Source organism: Odocoileus virginianus, chromosome 6, assembly GCF_023699985.2.
Source record: "Odocoileus virginianus isolate 20LAN1187 ecotype Illinois chromosome 6, Ovbor_1.2, whole genome shotgun sequence".
Classification (NCBI taxonomy): Eukaryota; Metazoa; Chordata; class Mammalia; order Artiodactyla; family Cervidae; genus Odocoileus; species Odocoileus virginianus.
This window is the reverse complement of record NC_069679.1, coordinates 75,030,441-75,042,569: the sequence shown is the minus strand read 5'-3', so window position 1 is coordinate 75,042,569 and position 12,129 is coordinate 75,030,441. Positions and strand designations below refer to the sequence as shown.

Genomic DNA, 12,129 nt, shown 5'->3' with positions numbered 1-12,129 from the left:
TCCCCCCCTTAAAGGGCCAGCGCGTCCCCGCCGGGGCCTCCGCCTCCCGCAGCCATTCTTCACCCCCAAGTCATCACCCGGACGCCGGTGGGCGTGCGCTCTCCTCTTATCCCCTCTCTGGGAGCCGCGAAGCCAGAGCAGGGCTCTTGGAGGGGTGGGGGCGTGGGAAATGTTCGCAGCTTGCCAAAGCGAGCGCAAACTCCACGGAGATTCCGGGCTCGGAAGGCTGGCTGCTGGGTACTTCCTAGGGAGACTGCCTGGCTGGGGCGCTCAGGGTCTAGAAACTAGACTATGGCCTGGAAGTCCAGGGTTCTAGACCGGATTCAGTGGTCTGTTTTCCCGCGGGGACGTCCAACAGATCCCTGCCCTCTGTGAACCTCGGTTTTCCCCAACTGTCAGCCGAGGTCTTCCCACTGGGTGAGCAGAGACCTCCCAGCGCGCATGTTCCTTAGAGGAGGCTATCCAAAGGTCAGGATCACGACCTCTGCAAGTGAAGGCTTAAAAACCCATCCGCTTCCACCCAGTAACCTGCACCGGCGATAGCGGGGTGCGCTGGCTTCGCCCCTTGTGAGCCTCCCTGGACTCGGCTCTAGGAACCCTGGCGCACACGACGGGCCGGGGGTGCGGAGTGCTGCGCCCGGGTCTTAGGACCGTGACCCATGGGAGACGATGGCTAGGGAAGGTCAGTCGGCCCAGAAAAAAGGCGAAAGTACGGGTCATTGTTGTGTGCAGGGCGGGGTGGGGGTGGGGGTGCAGGACTGCGGAGACCCAAGACACCCTCCCTCCTCCTAATGCTTCCACAAAGTGGTGGCACGAACCAGGAACAAAATCAAGGAACTGGACCAAAATACTAAAATGAGACAGTTAGGGTTAGGGTACATGCTTTGAGACTCCTCCCCTTGCTCCTCCACCAGCAGTTACTGTGAAAAAGTAAATGCAACTTCCTGGGTCCCCGGCAGGCAGATTCAGCTTCCTTAGGCTGTGATCGCTGCCTAATGTTTCTCAACGTCCCCAGGGCTGGGACCGGAAAGGCCTTGAAGAATCCTGAGGTCCTCAGTGGTTTAACATCTGTTTCTTAGAGTTGCCCCTGGTGTATGAATCCTGGGGCCCTTAGATCCAGGAGCATCCTCTTGCTGCCTCCAGTGTCAGAAACCAAGAGAGATCAAAAATGGGAAGTTAGTGGACTTCAAGAAAGCTAGTTAAAGGACTTGTCTGGTGGTCCAGTGGATAAGACCCTTCCCTTCCAATACAGGGGACGTGGTTCAATCCCTGGTCAGGAACTTAAGATCCTACATGCCATGTGATACTGCCAATAATAATAATAATAATAATAATAATAATAATAATAATGAAGGCTAGTTAAGAGGGGATGCTTTTAAGATCTTGAGGCAAGAAGTATTGAAGGTGGGCGAAGAAGGGGACGACAGAGGATGAGATGGTTGGATGGCATCACCGACTCAATGGACATGAGTTTGAGTAAACTCCAGGAGTTGGTGGTGGACAGGGAGGCCTGGCGTGCTGCAGTCCATGGGGTCGTGAAGAGTGGGACATGACTGAGAGACTGAACTGAACTGAACTGAGGCAAGAAGACTCCAACTGGTAGATACCACCAGGGAACAATAATTGCAATCTATTCATTGTTTTGGCAGGGAAACCCAGCCTCAGAGAATCCTTTCCTCAAGTTCACACAGCTAATCATTTGAACTGAATTCTTGCTCCTCCAGACACTTAGCTTTCATCAGGCATCTTGTCTCTTGTGCTAACTAAGTGGTTGTGGTTGTTTTAAAGTAGATGTGCAGGTTCTTTACCACTTCTCTCAGAAGATGGAGTCTAATTCCCTTCTCGTTAATGTGGGCTGGATGTAGTGACAGGCTTTTCATGGATAGAAGGTGGTGGAAGTGATGGGATGACCCCTGAAGCCTAGATCATTGAAAGGAGAAATTTCCTCTGTCTCTTTCCTTAAAGGAGGCTCTCTTCTACTCTCTTAGGACCCCCACCCTGGGAACCCAGCCACCATGTTGTGAGGAAGCACAAGCCGCACGGCGGAGGTGACATGAGGTGACCTGGCCGGTATCTTCAGCTCAGCTCAGCTTGGCTCTCGGGTAATAGCCGACAGTGGTGAACTGAGCCAATTCCAGCCCCAGCCAGAGTCTTCCAACCAAGGTCCCAGATGTGGAGCAGAGACAAGCCATCCTCACCGTGCCCTGTCTGAATTTCTCTCCCACAAAAACTGGAAGATAAGAAGTGATCATTGGTGTTTTAAGCCAGTAAGTTTTGAGATACTTTATTATATTGATATTTTATTATTTATTACATTGAGATTTATTATTGAGATACTTTATTATTATATAGCATTAAGTAACAAATACTGTGGGTTTCCTGAAATGATAAATAGTAAAATAGATTTGGGGTATTTATTCAAACAGTAATACCTATTGAGCACCTTCTATGTGCCTGACTCTGTACTAGGCACTGGGGATACAATGGTGAATAAGAAGGACATGGTCTTTGTCTTGGCAGGCCTATGGTCTACCAGTGGAGGAGATGTTTCAGCACAATTTCAGTAGAGTGCTTTGCTAGATGCTTTAATACACGATATAGGAGTGCTTACCCCAGACAATTTCTGGTCAGGTGGGTTGTTGGGGAAAGAAGAAATGAGTTGGCCACAAGGCCAGCATGGTCTTGGCTAGAGACTTTTCTGTAGTGTATTCTTAGAAGTTGTGAGGGATGGGTGTCAGGCAAGGAGGGTGGGGCATGCAAGTAAGTTAGAAAATGGAGAAACTGGAAAAGGATGTATCTAATGCTGTCTCATTTTAGCTGAAAGCCCAGAAATGACTAGTGTCTTGCCTGGTGTCACACAGTTTCTGAACTGGGCCCAGATAATGTGTCTTGCCTCAAATCTTTTCATGATTCCCCTACACCAATGCCCAGAGAGCAATACCACTAAACAACACTTGAGTAACTCATTATTTGGCTCAAAGCTCAATGAACGTTGTCTGTCTTCACAAAAACGCTGGAAGAGGTTAGGACGAGTTAATTCCCATTTTACAGATGAAGAAAGGGTGCACAGCGAAGCTAGGCAACCTAAGTACTTAGTTCAGGAGCTGGCACATCAGTGACTTTGATGATGACAAGGATGATGGTGATAATGATGCCTCGCTCACATCATGTATCACTGTTGTGATCATCACACTCCGGACTAATGTTCTGGAAACTAATACACAGATGCCTAGCTCACATCATACATCACTGTGGTGAAACTCTGGACTAATGTCCTGGAAACCGATACACAGTGTCTTTATACCAACACCAACACTGATATTAATCTACTCCAACTCATTTTCTATTCTTGTGACACTGAAGCTAGAGCAAAATTCCTGGAGAGGAGAATCTGGTTGACGTAGCTTGTGTCTTGGGCTCAACCCTTAGTGGGAGGAGGCCAAGGCAACTTCATTAGCTGTCCCCAAAAGACTGCAGGTGGTGGTAAAAGAGGGGCTGCCTTAAATGAATATGGGATCCTGTCAGTAAAAGAAGGACATGGAAGTACACGGTTGTAGATGTGTTTATTAAGGATAGATACTCTACGTTTGCACTAGCCAATATGGTAGCCAGAGTCATGTGACTATTTGAATTTAATTAACATTAGATAAAATTTAAAATTCAATTCCTTAGTCACACTGACCACATTTCAAGGATTCAGTAGCCACATCCCATTTATGGTTACTGTTCTGAGCAGCACAGATTATAGAACATTTCCACCATTGCTGAAATTTCTACTAGACAGTACTGCTTTGGGATTATTGCTAGGAATGCGGCTCTTTCTGCTCTTCTTTTATTCCATACATTGTGAATATGGAAATAGCCAAACAGACAAGTCAGACTCTTCATTCATTTATTCAGCAAATGCATATTAAGTGTTTACTCAATATTGTAAGGTAATTAGCCTCTAACTAATAAAAGTAAATAAAAAAATAAGTGTTTACTCTGAATCATACATTATTTTAGGCTCTAGGATGCCTGGGAGGGATTATGGAGCTTTTTGGTCCAGTGGATCTCACATGAGAATCATTTGGGGAGCTGTTTAGATTATTGATACCCTGCCTTTCCCTGGTGGCTCAGATGGTAAATAATCTGCATGCAATTCAGGAGAACCGAGTTTGACCCCTGGGTCACGAAGATCCCCTGGAGAAGGGAATGGCAATCCACTCCAGTATTCTTGCCTGGAGAATTTCATGGACAGTGGAACCTGGTAGGCTGTGGTCCATGGGGTCACAAAGACACGACTGAGACACTCACACACACACACACATGCACACCCCGCCCTGCCCAGCAGAGATTCTGGTGAAATTGGGATAGGGCATGCACACCCATAGGTTGGAACAGCTCCCTGACTGATGCTAATGTGTATCTGGGCTTGAGAACCACTGCAAGCTGGTCTGACCAGTGAAGTGAGCTGCTTTAGATAACCTGAAAACCTGAGTCAGCATAGGTCTGACCTCCATCCTGGGCTTCTTAGAACAGAATCAGAGTTCTCCCTGCATTTGGCATCTGTCTGAATCAAATGCACAGTTCTCAGAGAAGAATGAGTCTGCTCTTCTTTAGTCCAAAAGGAATCCAGTTCGCTTCCGATAGAGTGCCAATAGAACTGTGGTTTTAAAATGCTTCTGTTTCAAGTTGTTTGAGTGTTTTTTGCCTGGAGCTGTGTTACTCAGTCAAGTTGATGAAAAACCTATAAAGACAGAACCCTTTCCTGAGCCGTTAGTATAGGTCTGTTCATTAATCCCCAGGACATTTGGAAGGTAGGTTTTGCTAATACCAGTTTATAGATGAGCAAACAAAGATGCAAAAAGATTGAGGATTATAACTTGTCTGACTTAGTACAGCTGGGATTCCAATCCCGGAGTTGGTACTCTCTCCCTTGCCACCCTGAGACTACCCCATAGTTCAGAGTGCAGGGCAACTGGCAGACAGTGGTGCTTTGCTCTGGATCTGCGTGGAAAAGAGAGCTTTGTGCAGGTGAGATGCAGTCCTTTTTGTGTCAGGGGGAACGCCAGAGCTGATGAGACCCAGACAGTGAGCTCAGAGCTCCTGAGAGCCTGGAGGGAAGAAAATTCAGAGATAAGACAGGAGAGGGGATTTGGAATGGAGTTCTCCTTTTTGCTGATGGTTGTGCCTGGATTTATTTTATTAAGGGAAATAAAGTGATTTGGAGAAAGCAGCTAAGAGCAGTGTTTTACCTGGAGCGGTTAGCACTTAGACACCTAGAAATTATGGTGTATGTTTGGTGTGGTGGTGGGTTTAGTCGCTAAGTCATGTCTGACCCTTGCGACCCCATGGACTCTTGCCTGCCAGCCTCCTCTGTCCATGGAATTCACCAGGCAAGAGTACTGGAGTGGGTTGCCATTTCCTTCTCCAGGAGATCTTCTTGATCCAGGAATTGAACCCAGGTCTCCTGTATTGCAGGCGGATTTTTTTCCCTGACCAAGCTAAGAGAGAAGCCCATGTTTGGTGCAAGCACTAGCTATTCTTGGCCTGAATTCCTGGGGGCTGGCAGAGTGTCTGTATAACCATGTATCTTTGCAATCTGAGTCCCTGCCTGATACTTCCTGGGCAGCCTGGCCTCGGAGGGCTACGAAGGGACAGGACTATTGTGCTTGTTCCAAAGAACTTTAACAGTGAGGGAGGGAGACCGTGAGCCCCTGCCATTCTCTGGGGCCACCTAGTAAAGTAATAGATGATCCAGACCGTGGAGAGCAGCAAGGGCTGGACTCGGAATGGATCGAGGTTTGTGTGCATGGCATTCAGCAGGTCTATGTGGGGTGAAACCACGACTGGCCATAGAAAGAGCAAAGGATATCACAGCCAGAAGGACCCTGCTCGTCCAGGTTTCATTTCAGAGTTGGGAAACTGAGGCTCAGAGAGGTGATGAGACTTGCTGAAAACTGCACAGCCTGTTATTGGCAGGGATCACACTTGCATTCTGTCTCCCTCCTCGTCCAGTATGCCTTCCCTGATGTCTTTTTTAAAAAATTATTTACTTTTGGCTCTGCTGGGTCTTTGTTGCCGCGCGGGCTTTTCTCTGTCTTGTGGTGAGGGAGAGATACTCTCTAGCTGCAGTACACGGGCTTCTCACTGCGGCGGCTGCTCCTGTTGTGGAGCACGGGTTCTAGGGTGCATGGGCTCAGCAGCTGAGGCTCCCGGGCTCTTGAGCACAAGCTCAGTAGTTGCGGCACATGCACTTAGGCATGTTGCTCTGAGGCATATGGCATCTTCCCAGACCAGGAGTTGAACCTGTGTCTCCTGCGTTGGCAGGTGGATCCCGTACTGCTGAGCCACCAGGGAAGCCCCCTTGATGTCTTTGGTATCAGGGAAGAAGCCGGCGATAGATGAGCCCTTGAGGGCTTTACAGTGCAAAGGGATAGAGTTGGTCTTCTCACGCTTGTTCCATGATGTGGCCAGGCTGGGTGTATCTGTGGCAGACGTGGACGGGTGTGTGTTTAGGAAGGCTCTGTTCGATCTGGAGGACGGGGTGGTGGCCCCTCCCACTTTCCAAGCAAATCATACTTATCCAGACTTGCATCCCTCCTTTGTTAGGAAATTGGTGTTTCCTTTGACTTTGTTCTCCACATTCCTGCGGCATGGAGGTGTTTGGCTACTGGCAGGTTATCGAGCTGGTCAGCTGGGTGGGAATGGCTGGATGGTGGTAGCTGCTCCCAAGCAGTAGCCAAGGCTCTGACTGTAACAGAAAGAATCAAAGGTCAAGTTCAACCTCCCTGCTCACTGGAAGGACCCAAGACTGAGAAGCAGATCCTGTTCTGAAGTAGTGGTGCCTCCTAAGGACTAAAGCAAAATCATTTACAGGTTGTTGGACTATAGGTTCACGAGGCAGTTTAGGCTTATTTCTTGAGCCTTGGCTTCCAGGCAAGATTTCACTTTAGTTCAACCATTTCGGAGCACCTGCTTTGTGCATGGCATAGCCTAAGATTCTATAGGTGATGTAAAGATACGTAAGACATTACTGTGGCCCTCTGGGTTGTGTCTAGGAAAACAAGACCCTGGAACTTGCCGAGCACTTACCACATGCCAAGTGCTCTCTACAGAGTTTTCAATACCATCTCTACCATGACCTTGCAAATTAGGATTCCAAGTTCCATTGTCAGATGAGGAAATGGCCTCAGAGAAGCTAAAGGACTGTTTCTGGGGCCTTGCCAGCAGGTGACTGAGAGCCAGTTTTCAGAGGCTGTGCCCTTTCTGCTACCCCAGGAGGCCACCAGCTAACCACAACACCTGGCAGAGTCAGGCCAGTGCCCCGACACAGGCTCAGACGAGGTGTTTGAAGAGCATTGAGGAGGGAGAGATTCACTCTAATCCAGTGGTTGGTTTTAGGCACTGCTGGTGGTCGGGGCTGCACGGTTCTTGATTGTGATGAGCTGACCTGTGCGTTTTGGGATGTTTACAACATCCAAGGCCTTTACCTGCTAGAAGCCAGAAGCAAGTCCCCATTTGTGACAGTCACTCCTGTTGGCAACTGCTGGTTTTAGGTAAGCAGAGCCTTTCTAGCTGGGCCTAGGAGGATCTCGTTGATAAGACAAGGATTTTGGCGATAAATAAAGGAGGGGAAAAAAATCATTTGATTAGTGTGTTCCTGCTTAACAAAGAGTGTCCGCTCAGATTTTCCAGTTTGGCCTTCCCACTGGCCCTGTGACTCGCTTTTGTCACTTATAGAGCAAAGGACAGTCACATGAGTTGCCCCAGGACCTCAGTGCCAGCTGGGGGCTTCTCCTGGATGGAGCAGGTCCTCTATAGCCAGCTCCTTCCTGGCCTCAGTTCAGCCTGCACTTAATGCCCATTTTTTAACCTATGGCTCCTACTTTCCTTCCAGGGAACTTTTAGGAAATTTATTTCATCATCAACCCCCCACCCCGTACCCAGCCCACACCACCACCAAGCACCAACACCTGCACTTATTCGGGGAGTGACTCTGTGTTAAGGGCTTTATAGTCATCACCAGCACCCCTTGAGGAAAGCGTTCTTATCGTCGGCATTCTGAGGCTAGAAGTGGGGAAGCAACATGTCCAAGTTCACACCTCTGCTAAGCGGCAGGACTTGGGCCGCCGTTGTAAGGAGTGGCTGGAGTGCCCTTCCCACCCCATCCATTGTGCAGAGGAAGAGGAGGCCATGTTTCTGGTGGATCCCCTCCTCTGCCCCGTGAAAAGCAGTTATCAGGCGTGTGTGGCATTCGGCTGTCAGGGAGGGCTTCCTGTGAACAGGGCAGAGCGCCCAGTCGGGCTGCAAGACAAATGGGTGGCATATGTGCCCCAGATCAGCAGCACACAATGGGCTTGTTATCTCGCCTCTGCCAGCAATGAAATAACAGTCTATTATTATTGCAGGAGGCAGAGAATAAATAAACACATTTGGGGCTGGGTTCTGAGATCATTTTCCCTTTTACGCTGATCCCTTCTCTTTGGGATCACGGTCCCTTTGGGACCATTAGATCCCAAACTTGAGGGTTTCAGTCCCAGAGTCAGACCAGCAGGTGCCAGTAAGTCCAAAATTATTTCTCGCAAGGAATCTTGAATTTTATATTATGTCTGGCTCCTTCTCTTGGTGCTGCAGGGAGATGGGGAGTGAGTGATGGGACAGCTGAGGCATCCCTGGAGATGAGAGAAAAGGGTACCCTGGCCTGTTCTCACCTGACACAGGCAGAGCTATGTTTGAGACCACACAGACTGTCAAGTTCCAAGGTTTCATGGCCTCTTGCCTCTCGCTGCCTGAGATACCAGGGAGTGAAGATCCTAGGAGTGGGCCTTCCCTGGTGGTCCAAAGGTTAAAACTGTGCTGCTAATGCAGGGGTTCAATCACTGGACAGGGAACTAAGATCTCATATGCTGCTCGTCCAGAAGATTAAAAGAGTGACCCTTGACTAATCAAGGGTGAGAGTTGGTTAATAAGCCCCTGAGACTCCTTGCTCCACAGTGGGGTAATTTTAGGCACATTTTATATAATCTCCATGAGGGGCCCCCAGGACTGAGCCTCAGTTGCTCACAGTTTCACCCCTCTCATTAACAAACCATGACTTTTCTCCTTTCCTGTCACTTCCCCATTTGCTCGCCAATGCCTCAAGGGATCACTTCCTCAATAAGCAACCTGATTGCACTAAAGGAGCATCTTGTGTGCATCAGAACCTGGGGACTCCTAACGGCATGAATGGCTGGGCCCCACCCCCAGAATTTCTGCTTTAGCAGGTCTGGATGAAATCTGAGGACCTGCATCATTAACAAGTTCCCAGGTGATGCTGTGGCTGGTCCAGAGTTTCACCTTGAGAATTATGGGCTAAAGCATACTTTTCAAAAAGATAAAAACAGCTGTCATACGTGTATAAAATGAATATGTGTTAAAGATTTATTTGTTATATAACGAAAGAACTAGGAAGTTGTTAAAACCAGTTAGGGGGAAAATTTGAACAGACTTATATAATCAGTAATATTGAAATGAATTTGCCAATGGATGTAAAGCTACTTAATATAGAGCAGCGAACTGGGATGGGGTTAGTTTTTCTGAAGACTAGTGTATCTATATAGGAGAAATTAATTTTCACTTTCATGGCTAAGAAACATTTGCATTGCTCTCAGTTTTTCTACAACTAAACTTCCATCCTTACAGGGTTGTAAACTAGCTAAGTCTGTAGAAGGACAACCGTAAACCTGCATCTTGGTGGAATCAGACAATCTCCAGAGAGCCCCTGGATCGTTTGGAGGGCTTGTAGAAACACAGCTTGCTGGGGCCACCCCGAGAGTTACTGCCAGGAGTGAGGAGATTTGGAGCTCTGACTTCTTAAAAAGACTTCCAGCCAGTCTTCCCATTCTTTGCCCCACCTTCACCCTCACTTCCAGAGATTTCTGGCACCTGATGTTTGGGGCAAGCTATGTTCCTTCTTTCCCTAGCACTATTTAAGTATTTAACTTTCTCTACTAGCTAAGCTGTTAGCTAATTGGCCATTTACTTTCCAGCGTCCAGCGTTTTGTTGCTGTCATTTCCTCTCCTGTTGCTCTGTCATCGTGAGTTTATGATTCCCTCCTTTAAAAATCCACATCCCTTTGTTGCCATTTTTGTAGAGTTTCAGAAGGAAGCAGCACCCACTGAATCCATTGTCTTGCCTCATGAGCCCCGTCACAGCACTCTGAGATGTGCTGTGGCCTGATTATCACTGTGCCTGTTTAAAAGTGAGGAACTGGACTCAGAATTTACTTGACCATGAATTGACTTTTTCAGATCCCATTCCATTCCAGACTTTTTCCACAAGAAAAATAGTTCTAGCGCGTTCTGGTGTTTCAAGGCCCTTTCACAGCATTTCTGTCATTGGCTCCTTGTTACAGTCCAGTGAGGCAAGCAAGGCAGATGTGAGAGTCTCCTTTTTATAACTGTGAAGACTGAGATCTGAAAGCAAAAGGGACTTGCCCAAGATGATACAGCTTAATGTGCTTTAAGCCTACTATCTCCAAATTCAAGTTCAGGGCCCTTTCTCCTGATGACTGTCAGTTCAGTTCAGCCGCTCAGTCATGTCCGACTCTTTGTGACCCCATGGACTGCAGCACGCTAGGCCTCCCTGTCCATCACCAACTCCTGGAGCTTACTCATACTCATACTCATGTCCATTGAGTTGGTGATGCCATCCAACTATCTCATCCTCTGTCATCCCCTTCTCCTCCCACCTTCAATTTTTCCCAGCATCAGGGTCTTTTCCACTGAGTCAGTTCTTCGCATCAGGTGGCCAAAGTATTGGAGTTTCAGCTTCAGTATCAGTTCTTCCAATGAATATTCAGGACTGATCTCCTTTAGGATGGACTGGTTGGATCTCCTTGCAGTCCAAGGGACTCTCAAGAGTCTTCTCCAACACCACAGTTCAAAAGCATCAATTCTTTGGTGCTCAGCCTGATGACTCTAGGGCAGCTTTAATAAAACATCCATGTGTGTGTGGTGTGTGTGTGTGTGTTCGTCGCTCAGTTGTGTCAGACTCTTTGCAACCTCATGGACTGTAACCCACCAGGCTCCTCTATCCCTGGGATTCTCCAGGCAAGAACACTGGAGCGGGTAGCCATTCCCTTCTCCAGGAGATCGTCCAGGAATGGAACCTGGCTCTCCGAAGTGCAGGCAAACTCTTTACCGTCGGAGCTGCCGGAGAAGCCCTGAAACATCCAGTTACTTACATGTATTTACGGAGCGCCGGCTGCGCACCTGAGGCCACAGTGGGTGCTGGGCTTCCGAGGAAGCGAGATGACCGGGAGTAGCAGATGCTGCTGGTGCTACCCACACCCCTGTCTCCCGTCTCAGAGGTCACCCGCAGACAGCTCCTGCATGTGCTCGTGGGCTCCTGCCTTTGCCTGAGATATCAGGGAGTGAAGATCCTAGCAGTGACCCTCGACTGATCAGGGGTGGGAGGTGGTGGATAAGCCTCTGAGCTTCTTTGCTCCACGTGGGATACTTTTAGGCACATTTTATACAGTCTCTATGACGGACCCCCAGGACTGAGCCTCAGTTGCCCACAGTTTTATTACATCCCCCCACCCCATTAACATGCCATGGCTTCCTCTTTTCCTGTCACTTCCCCATTTGCTCATGTCTGCCTTCTGGGATCACTTCCTCAATAAGCGACCTGCTCTTGAGTCCTTATCTTAGGGTCTGCTTTTGCAGGGGGAACCCACGCTAAAATCCTGGGCTTCTAAAATCCTATTCCCTGTCCTTTACCTTCTGCCCTGAGGACACAGTCACCTCTCCCCTCAATGGTATAAGCTGCAGGAAGGAAGGGACAGTGCTGTTCATACTGTATCTCTGGTGCTTAAAATACTGCTTGGTATATGGCGCATGCTCAAAAAAATATTTGTCGATTCCATGAATAATTAGTATTGTTACACTGATCATAAGAGAGGAGTCCAAGAGACTGCCATGGAATGATGTGGGGGTAAAAAAGCAACAACATCTGCCTCGTTTTTGTGTTTTAGAAGTACTGTTAATATCCTGAAGATTTCATTCTTGGCCATTGTCTCCCCCAGACCGGCAGAAAGAGGAAGGAGGTGGGAACCTGAGCTGTGGTCTGGGGCAGGCAGCGCTTGCCAGGAGGGGGAGGGT

The 12,129-nt window shown here is 48.3% G+C and overlaps 1 long non-coding RNA gene across 1 annotated transcript in view; it reads left to right on the top strand.

Moving 5' to 3' along the window:
* LOC139035689 (uncharacterized) overlaps nucleotides 1-12,129 on the top strand; it is a 31,200-nt gene continuing 19,071 nt past the window's right edge. Inside the window, exons 1-2 of the long non-coding RNA XR_011488387.1 lie at nucleotides 1-682; nucleotides 1,989-2,267. This is a non-coding gene — a long non-coding RNA (uncharacterized lncRNA). The remainder of the gene's footprint in view (nucleotides 683-1,988; nucleotides 2,268-12,129) is intronic.